Below are 9519 nucleotides of genomic sequence, written 5' to 3'. Positions count from 1 at the left end.
AAAGAAAATAAAACAAACCAACAAACAAAACAAAAAAACCCCAAAAGAAACAATGAAACCAAGAACTGGTTCTTTCAAGATATAAAAAAAGGTTCTTTTCAAATATTTAGCTAGACTCACCAAGGAAAAAGAGGACACAAATAAAATCAGAAATCAAAGACATTACAATGCATACCACAGAAATACAGAGGATTGTAAGAGATTGCTGTGCAGAATTATATACCATTGAATTAGACAACCTAGAATAAATGGATAAATTCCTAGAAACATAACAACTACCAAGATTGAATCATGAAGAAATAGAAAATATTAACAGAACAGTTACTAGTTAGGAGGTTGAATCAGTAATCAAAAACCTCCCAACAAACAAAAGTCAAAGACCAGACAGCTTCATTGGTGAATTCTACCAAATATTTAAAGAATACCAATATTCCTCAAACCCTTCCAAAAAAATAGAAATGGAAACACTTCCAAACTCATTTTAGAAGGCTAGCATTACCCTGATACCCAATCCAGACAAGGACACCACAAGAAAATTACAGACCATTATCACTGATGAACAAGATGCAAAAATCCTCAAAATATCAGCAAACTGAATTCATCAATACATTAGAAAAATCATTCACCACGATCAAGTGCAATTTATTCCAGGGCTGCAAGGATAGCTGAACTTTCACAAATCAATGTAGTACACCATATTGACAAAAAGCATTTGACAAAATTCAATATTCATTTATAATAAAAACCCTTAATAAAGTGGGTATAAAGGGAACAAACAACAACATAAAAGGCCATATATGTCCATAGCGATAAGTACATACCTATCAGTTACAAGCCCACAGCTAACATCACACTGGTGAAAACCTGAAACCTTTTCCTCCAAGATCAGAAAAAAGACAAGGATGACTACTCTCACCACTCTTATTCAACATATTACTGGAAGTCCTAGCCAGAGCAACTAGGTAAGAAAAAGAAATAAAAGGCATACAACTCAAACAGGAAGAAGTAAAACCATCACTATTTGCTGATCTTACGTATAGAAAATCCAAAAGATTCCACCCTCCAAAAGAATGCAAGAACTAGATAAATTTCAAGAAAGTTCCAGAATATAAAAATAAGCATATAAAAATCTGTTGCATTTCTATATACTAACAATGAACTATCAGAAAGATATTAAGAAAACTCTCTCTTTTAAAATATCATCAGGGACTTCCTAGGTGGTGCAGTGGTTAAAAATCCACCTGCCAATGCAGGGGACATGGGTTTGATTCCTGTTCCAGGAGGATCCTACATTGCTGTGGAGCAACTAAGCCCATGTGCCACAACTGTTGAGCCCGTGTGCCACAACTACTGAAGCTCATGTGCCTAGAGCCCGTGCTCCACAACAAGAGAAGCCACTGCAATGAGGAGCCCACGCACCACAATGAAGAGTAGCCCCTGCTCTCTGCAACTACAGAAAGCCCATGTGTAGCAATGAAGACCCAATGCAGCAAATAAATAAATTATTAAATTAAATTAAATATCATCAAAAAGCAAAAACAGAAAAGCTAAGGAATAAATTTAACCAAGAAGGTGGAAATTTTTATGCTGAAAACTGCAAAATATTGATGAAAAAAATTGAAAATACAAATAAATAAAAAGATATTCTGTGCTCATGTATTTGAAGTATTAATATGGTTAAAATGTCCATCCTACCCAAAGAAATCTATAGAGTCATTGCACTCCCTATAAAAGTTCCAGTGGCATTTTTCACAGAAATAGAACAAACAATCATAGAAGTCATATAGAACCACAGAAGACCCCCAGATAGCCAAAGCAATCTTGAGCAAGAGCAAAGCTGGAGGCGTCATGCTCTCAGACTTCAAACTAGACTGTAAAGTTATAGTAATCAAAAAGTATGGTGTTGGCATAAAAACAAACACGTAGCTCAGTGGAACAGTACAGAGAGCCCAGCAGTAAGCAGTCAATTAACTTACAACAAAAGAACTAAGAATCTACAACTGGAAGAGGACAGTCCCTTCAATGGTGCTGGGAAAATTGGACAGCCACATGCAGAAGAATAAAACTGGACCCCATCTTACACCATTAACAAAAATTAACCCACATTGGCTGAAAAACTTAAATGTAAGACCTGAAACCATAAAACTCCTAGAAGCAAACAAAGGTGGCAAGCTCCTTAACATCAGTCTTTGTGATTACTTTTTGGATTTAATACCCAAAACAAATGTAACTGATAATACACTGATAGTTACCAGCAAATAAACACAATTCAACACTGAATTATTTATTAAGTACACTGTTAACCCAACACAGGCATGCACCCAAGGAAAGATTAAAAAAAGTAAAAAGAACTCAGCAAACATCTGTTTACCAAAAACATCACCTCTACCAAAAACATTACAACGAGGTACTTCCTGCCCAGTGACAATTGTTAAAGGGCCACGGTATCTTGCCTGTGCAAAGGTAGCATAACAATTTGTTCTCTAAATAAGGACTTGTATGAATGGCCACATGAGGGTTTTACTGTTTCTTTTAATCAGTTAAATTGACCTTCCATGAAGAGGCAGGAATAACAAAATAAGACGAGAAGACCCTATGGAGCTTTAATTAACTAACCCAAATAAATATGACTTAACCACCGAGGAATAATGTAATTTTCACGTGGTTTGACAATTTTGTCTGAGGTGACCTGGGAAACAAAAAAGCCTCCTAGTGATTAAAATGTAGACCTACTAGCCAAAACACATTATCACTAATTGATCCAAATATTTTGATCAACAGAACTTATCCCTAAGTTACCCTAGGGATAACAGCACCATCCTATTCAAGAGTTCATGTCGACAACAGGGTTTGCAACCTCGATGTTGGATCAGGACACCCCAATGATGTAACTGCTATTAAAGTTTCCTTTGTTCAATGATTAAAGTCCTATGTCATCTGAGTTCAGACCAGAGCAATTCAGGTCTGTTTCTATCTATTACATATTTCTCCCAGCAAGAAAGGACAAGAAAAATGAGGCCTACTTTTAAAAAGCCTACTTTATATATTTAATATATAATATATAATATTATATATAATATAATTGATTATATCAATTAATGATATAATCTTAATTAGTATATAGAAAATATTACCCAAGAAAAGGGTTTGTTAGGGTGGTAGAGTCCAGTAATTGTGTAAAACTTAAACCTTTATAACCAGAAGTTCAAATCCTCTCCCTAACAAAATGTTTTTAATTAATATTTTAATATTCCTTATCCCTATTCTTCTAGCCATAGCATTCCTAATATTAATGGAATGAAAAATTCTAGGCTACATGCAACTTCATAAAGGACCAAATATCGTTGGACCATGTGGCCTACGATAACCTGTCACTGATGCAATCAAATTATTCATCAAAGAGCCACTATAACCAACTATATCTTTTATTTTCATATTTATTATAGCACCCATTTTAGCTTTAACTTTAGCCCTAACCATATGAATTCCCCTACCCATACCCTACCCCCTTATTAATATAACTTAGGGGTATTATTTCTACTAGCTATGCCAAGCCTAGCTGTCTACTCCATCCTGTGATCTGGATGAGCTTCCAATTCAAAATATGCACGAATTGAAGCCCTATGAGCAGTAGCACAAACAATCTCTTTTGAGGTAACACTCGCAATCATTTTCCTGTCAATCCTTCTCATAAATGGATCCTTTACCCTCTCAACCCTCATCCCAACACAAGAACATTTATGAATAATCTTCCCAGCATGACCACTAGCCATAATATGATTTATTTCTACCCTAGCAGAAACCAACAGAGCCCCCTTCAACCTAACAGAAGGAGAATCTGAACTCATATTGGGCTTCAATGCAGAATATGCAGCAGGCCCACTGACTGTATTTTTCTTAGCAGAATATGCCAACATCATCATAATAAATGTTTTCACAACAATCCTCTTTCTAGGAGCATGGCACAGACCCCACACATCAGAACTATACACTTCATTATCAAAACACTACTGTTAATTTCCTTCTTATGAATTCGAGCATTCTATCCTCATTTCCGATATGATTAACTCACACATCTACTTTAAAAAAAATTTCTACTGCTGACATTAGCCTTGTGCATATCACACGTCTCACTACCTATCATAACATCAAGTATCCCTCTCAAACTTAAGAAATATGTCTGATAAGAGTTACTTTGGTAAAGAATAGAGGTTTAAATCCTCTTATTTCTAGAATTATAGGAGTTGAATCTACCCTTAAGAATTCAAAATCCTTTGTGCTACCACATTACGCTATATTCTAAGGTAGGGTCAGCTAAATAAGCTATTCCAGCCCATACCCCAAAAATGTTAGTTTATATCCTTTCCGTACTAGCAAATCCTGTTATTCTTATTATCATCATAACAATCATTATCTCAGGAATAACATAACTGTAGTAACCAGTTCACACTGATTACTTATCTGGATCAGATTTGAAAAATTAGGAATACGAGCCATTATTCCCATTAAAATAAAAAAATTCAACCCATGAGCCACGTAATTATCCACTAAATATTTTCTGACACAAGCCACCACATCAATATTACTTATAATAGTGGTCATCATTAACCTATTATATCCTGGCCAATGAACTATTACAAAAATCTTTAACTCAACAGGACCAATAGTAATAACAATAGCCCCAATCATAAAACTAGGGCTATCTCTGTTCCACTTGAGTATCTGAAGTCACACAAGGCATCTCATTAATAGCAGGCTTAATTTTATTAACATGACAGAAACTCACACCCCTATCAGTATTGTACCAAATTTCACCATCAATTAACCTAAATTTAATACTATCTGTATTTATATTATCAATTATAATTGGAGGATGAGGCAGACTAAACCAAACCCAGTTATGAAAAATCATAGCCTTCTCATCAGTTGCCCGTATAGGATGAATAACAGCTATTATATTGTATAATCCAACTATAAAAACCCTAAATCTACTAATCTATATCATAATAACACTCACCAAATTTATGCTATTTATTTATAGCTCAGCCACCACCACATAATCACTATCCCAGGCATCAAATAAAATGCCCATTCACAACCCTTATCCTAATCACTCTATTATCAATAAGAGGTCTTCCACTACTATCAGGATTTGTACCAAAATGAATAATCATTCAAGAAATAACAAAAAAATAATAACATTATTTTACCTACATTAATAGCTACTATGGCATTACTTAATCTGTTTTTCTTCATATGGCTCAGTTCACAGCACTGACTATATTTCCCTCATCAACAACATAAAGATGACAATTTGATTTCACAAAACAAATGATCTTCCTACCAACAGTTATCATTGTATCTACAATGCTATTACCACTTACACTACCCTTTTCAGCAACGGAAGAGGAATTTAGGTTAGTATAGACCAAGAGCCTTCAAAGCCCTAAGCAAGTACAATTTACTTAATTCTTGTTTAATAAAAATTGCAAGACTGTATCTTACATCAATTGAATGTATATCAAACACTGTAATTAAGCTAAATCCTCACTAGATTGGTGGGCTTACATTTCCTACGAAATCTTAGTTAACACCAAATACCCTAGCCAACTACCTTCAATCTACTTTCTCCGCCGTCAGGAAAACAAACAAACAAACAAAAAACAAACAGGTGGGAGAAGCCCCAGTGGAATTGAAGTTGTTTCTTTGAATTTGCAGTTGCATATGTTAGACTGACCACAGGACTCAGCAAAATGAGGACTTAACCCTTGTCTTTAGATTTACAGTCTAATGCTTACTCAGCCATTTTATCTATGTTCATAAACTGCTGACTATTCTCAACCAACCACAAAGATATTGATATTTTATATTTATTATTCGGTGCTTCAGCTGGAATAGTAGGTACTGCTCTAAGCCTATTAATTTGTGCTGAATTCGGTCAACCCAGAACAGTACTTGGAGATGATCAAACTTACAATGTAGTCATTACAGCCCATGCATTTGTAATAATCTTCTTTGTAGTTACACCTATTATAATTGGAGATTTTTGGAAATTGACTAGTCCCATTAATAACTGATGCACCTGATATAGCCTTCCCCTGTATAAATAATATAAGCTTCTGGTAACTTCCACCTTCTTTCATACTATTATTTGCATCATCAGTAGTTGAACCTGCTACTGATACAGGCTGAACCATATATCCACCTTTAGCTGGAAACCTAGCTCACACAGGAGCTCCAGTTGACCTCACCATTTCCCCCCTACATTTAGCAGGTGTTTCCTCAGTTTTAGGTGCTATTAATTTTATTACTACAATTATTAATGTAAAACCAACTGTTATGTCCCAACACTATTTGTATGGTCCATTCTAATTACAGCTGTATTACTATCACTACCAGCTTTAGCGGCCAGAATTACTATACTATTAACAGACCAAAACCTAGACACAATTTTCTTTGATCTTGCAGGGAGAGGTGATCGAATCTTATATCAACACTTATTTTTCTTCTTTGGACACTCTGAAGTTTATATTCTTATTTTACCTGGATGTAGAATAATTCCGCATATTGTAACATATTATTCAGGAAAAAAAGAACCTTTTGGGTATGGAGATATAGTCTGAGCCATAATGTCAATCGGCTTCTTAGGGTTTACCATGTGAGCCCACAATATGTTTACAATACGAATAGATGTTGCTACACAAGCATGTTTTACATTAGCTACTAGAATCATTGCCATTCCTATAGGAGTAAAAGCATTTAGCTGACTAGTAACACTCACGGAGGTAGTATCAAATGGATCCCTGTGAGAACATGAGCTCTTGGCTTCATTTTCCTTTTCACAGTAGGAGGACTAACAGGCATTGTTTTAGCTAATTCATCCCTAGATATTGTCATTCATGATATATATTAAGTAGTTGCACACTTCCACCATGTGTTATCAATAGGAGCAGTATTCACTATTATAGGAGGCCTCGTACATTTAATTCCACTATTTTCAGGTTATACACTCAATGAATCATGAGCAATGTAATTACATTTGTAGGTATAAATATAACCTTCTTCCCACAACATTTTCTAGGTCTATCTGGAATACCATGATGATATTCCGACTACCCTGATGCCTACACAATATGAAATACTATTTCACCAATAGGCTCCTTTATTACTAATAGCAGTAATATTAATAATTTTCATTATTTGAGAGGCATTTGCATCAAAACGAGAAGTCTTAACAGTAGAATTAACCACTACAAATTTAGAGTAAACGGATGCCCTCCACCATAACACACATTTGAAGAACCCACTTATACCAATGTAAAACAGTTAAGAAAGGAAGGAATCGAACCCTCTTTTACTGGTTTCAAGCCAACAGCATAACCATTATGTCTTCCTTAATAAATGAAGTATTACTAAAATTTTACATAATTTTGTTAAATTAAATTATAGGTCCTATATATCTCCATGGCATATTCCCTCCAACTAGGATTTCAAGATGCAACATCACCCATTATAGAAGAACTTCTACACTTTCATGATTATACATTAATAATCATATTTTTATTTAGTTCTCTTGTTCTTTACTTTATTTCACTTATACTAAATTAACACAAGCACAATAGACGTACAAGAAGTACAAACTATCTGAACAATTTTACCAGCTATTATCCTAATTTTAATTGCCTTACCATCATTATGAATTCTTTACATGATAGATGAAATTAATAATCCCTCTCTAACCATAAAAACCATAGGACATCAATGATACTGAAGCTATGAATATACAGATTATGAAGACTTAAACTTTGACTCCTATAATTCCTACATCAGATCTAAAACCAGCAGAATTACGACTATTAGAAGTAGATAACTGAGTAGTTGCAACTATAGAAATAACAATCCAAATACTAATCTCCTCAGAAGATATTTTACACTCATGAGCTGTACCTTCACTAGACCTAAAAACTGATGCCATTCCACGACATTTGAATCAAACAACTCTTATATCAACACGACCAGGTCTTTATTGCGGACAATGCTCAGAAATTTGTGGGTCAAATCATAGCTTTAGGTGCATTGTCCTTGAATAAGGACCACTAAAATCCTTTGAGAAATGATCCACATCAATACTATAAATTCACTAAGAACCTAAATTAGCGATAACCTTTTAAGTTAAAGATTGAGAGTTAATCCTCCCCTTAATGATATGCCACAACTAGATACACCAACATGATTTATTACTATCCTATCAATAATTCTAGTCCTATTCATATTTCAACTAAAAATTTCAAAATATATTTACTACTCAAACCCAGAATCAATATTTACTAAAACACAAAAACAAGCCAATCCTTGAGAAACAAAATGAATGAAAATTTATTTGCCTCTTTCATTACCCCAATATTATCTTAATTGTCATATTTGTTAATTGTCATATTTCCAAGCATTCTATTTCCTACACCTTTTTGACCAATCATATAATTTCTATTCAACAATTAGTTCAAATAACATCAAAACAAATAACAGCTATTCACAATCACAAAGGACAAAACTGAACACTAATACTAATATCACTCATTTATTGGATCAACAAATCTACCAGGACTATTACCACATTCATTTGCACCTACTATGCAACTCTCAGTAAATCTAGGCATGGCAATTCCGCTATGTGCAGGGATTGTAACTGCAGATTTGTGTCACAAAACAAAAGCTTCCCTAGCTCACTTTCTATCACGAGGAACACCAGTTCCTCTTATTTCTATACTAGTTATCATTGAAACTAGCAGCTTATTTATTGAATCAATAGCTCTGGCCATACTATTGACAGCTAATATCACAACAGGACACCTGTTGATTTATTTAATTGAAGGAGCAGCTCTAGCATCACTAACTATTAGCACTGCCACAGCCCTCATTGCATTTATTATCTGTCTACCTCACCATGCTCAAATTCACCATTGCCGTAATTCAAGCCTACGTATTTACCCTACGAGTAAGCCTTTACTTACATGATAATATATAATGACCCACCAAACCCATGCATATCATATAGTAAACCCCAGTCCCTGGACTCTCACAGGAGCTCTCTCGACCCTCCTAGTAACATCAGGCCCAATTATGTGCTTTCACTTTAGTTCAACACTATTATTATCACTAGGCCACTAATACCTTAACAATATATCAATAATGATAAGACATTATCCAAGAAAGCACTTTCCAAGGCCATCATACAGCAATTGTTTGAAAAGAACTTCTACAGGGAACAATCCTATTTATTATTTCAGAAGTCCTCTTTTTTACTGGCTTTTTCTGAGCTTTTTGCCACTCAAACCTTGCCCCCACACCTGAGCTAGGAGGATACTGACCACTAACAGGCATCTGTCCCCTAAATCCACTAGGAGTACAACTTTTCAATACCTCTGTACTATTAGTCTCTGGGGTATCCATTGCCTGAGCCCATCACAGCCTCATAGAAGGAAACCACAAACACATAATTCAAGCTCTTTCATTACAATA

At 34.8% G+C, this 9519-nt stretch overlaps 2 pseudogenes; both read left to right on the top strand.

The window, feature by feature from the left end:
- The first annotated feature begins 7464 nt into the window (after nucleotides 1-7464).
- On the top strand, nucleotides 7465-8090 carry LOC130857466 (cytochrome c oxidase subunit 2-like; annotated as a pseudogene).
- Nucleotides 8091-8364: 274 nt separating this feature from the next.
- On the top strand, nucleotides 8365-9025 carry LOC130844293 (ATP synthase subunit a-like; annotated as a pseudogene).
- The last annotated feature ends 494 nt before the right edge of the window (nucleotides 9026-9519 follow it).

This window comes from Hippopotamus amphibius, chromosome 1, assembly GCF_030028045.1.
Source record: "Hippopotamus amphibius kiboko isolate mHipAmp2 chromosome 1, mHipAmp2.hap2, whole genome shotgun sequence".
Lineage (NCBI taxonomy): Eukaryota > Metazoa > Chordata > Mammalia > Artiodactyla > Hippopotamidae > Hippopotamus > Hippopotamus amphibius.
The sequence above is the reverse complement of the archived record's forward strand: the minus strand, read 5'-3'. Positions and strand labels throughout refer to the sequence as shown.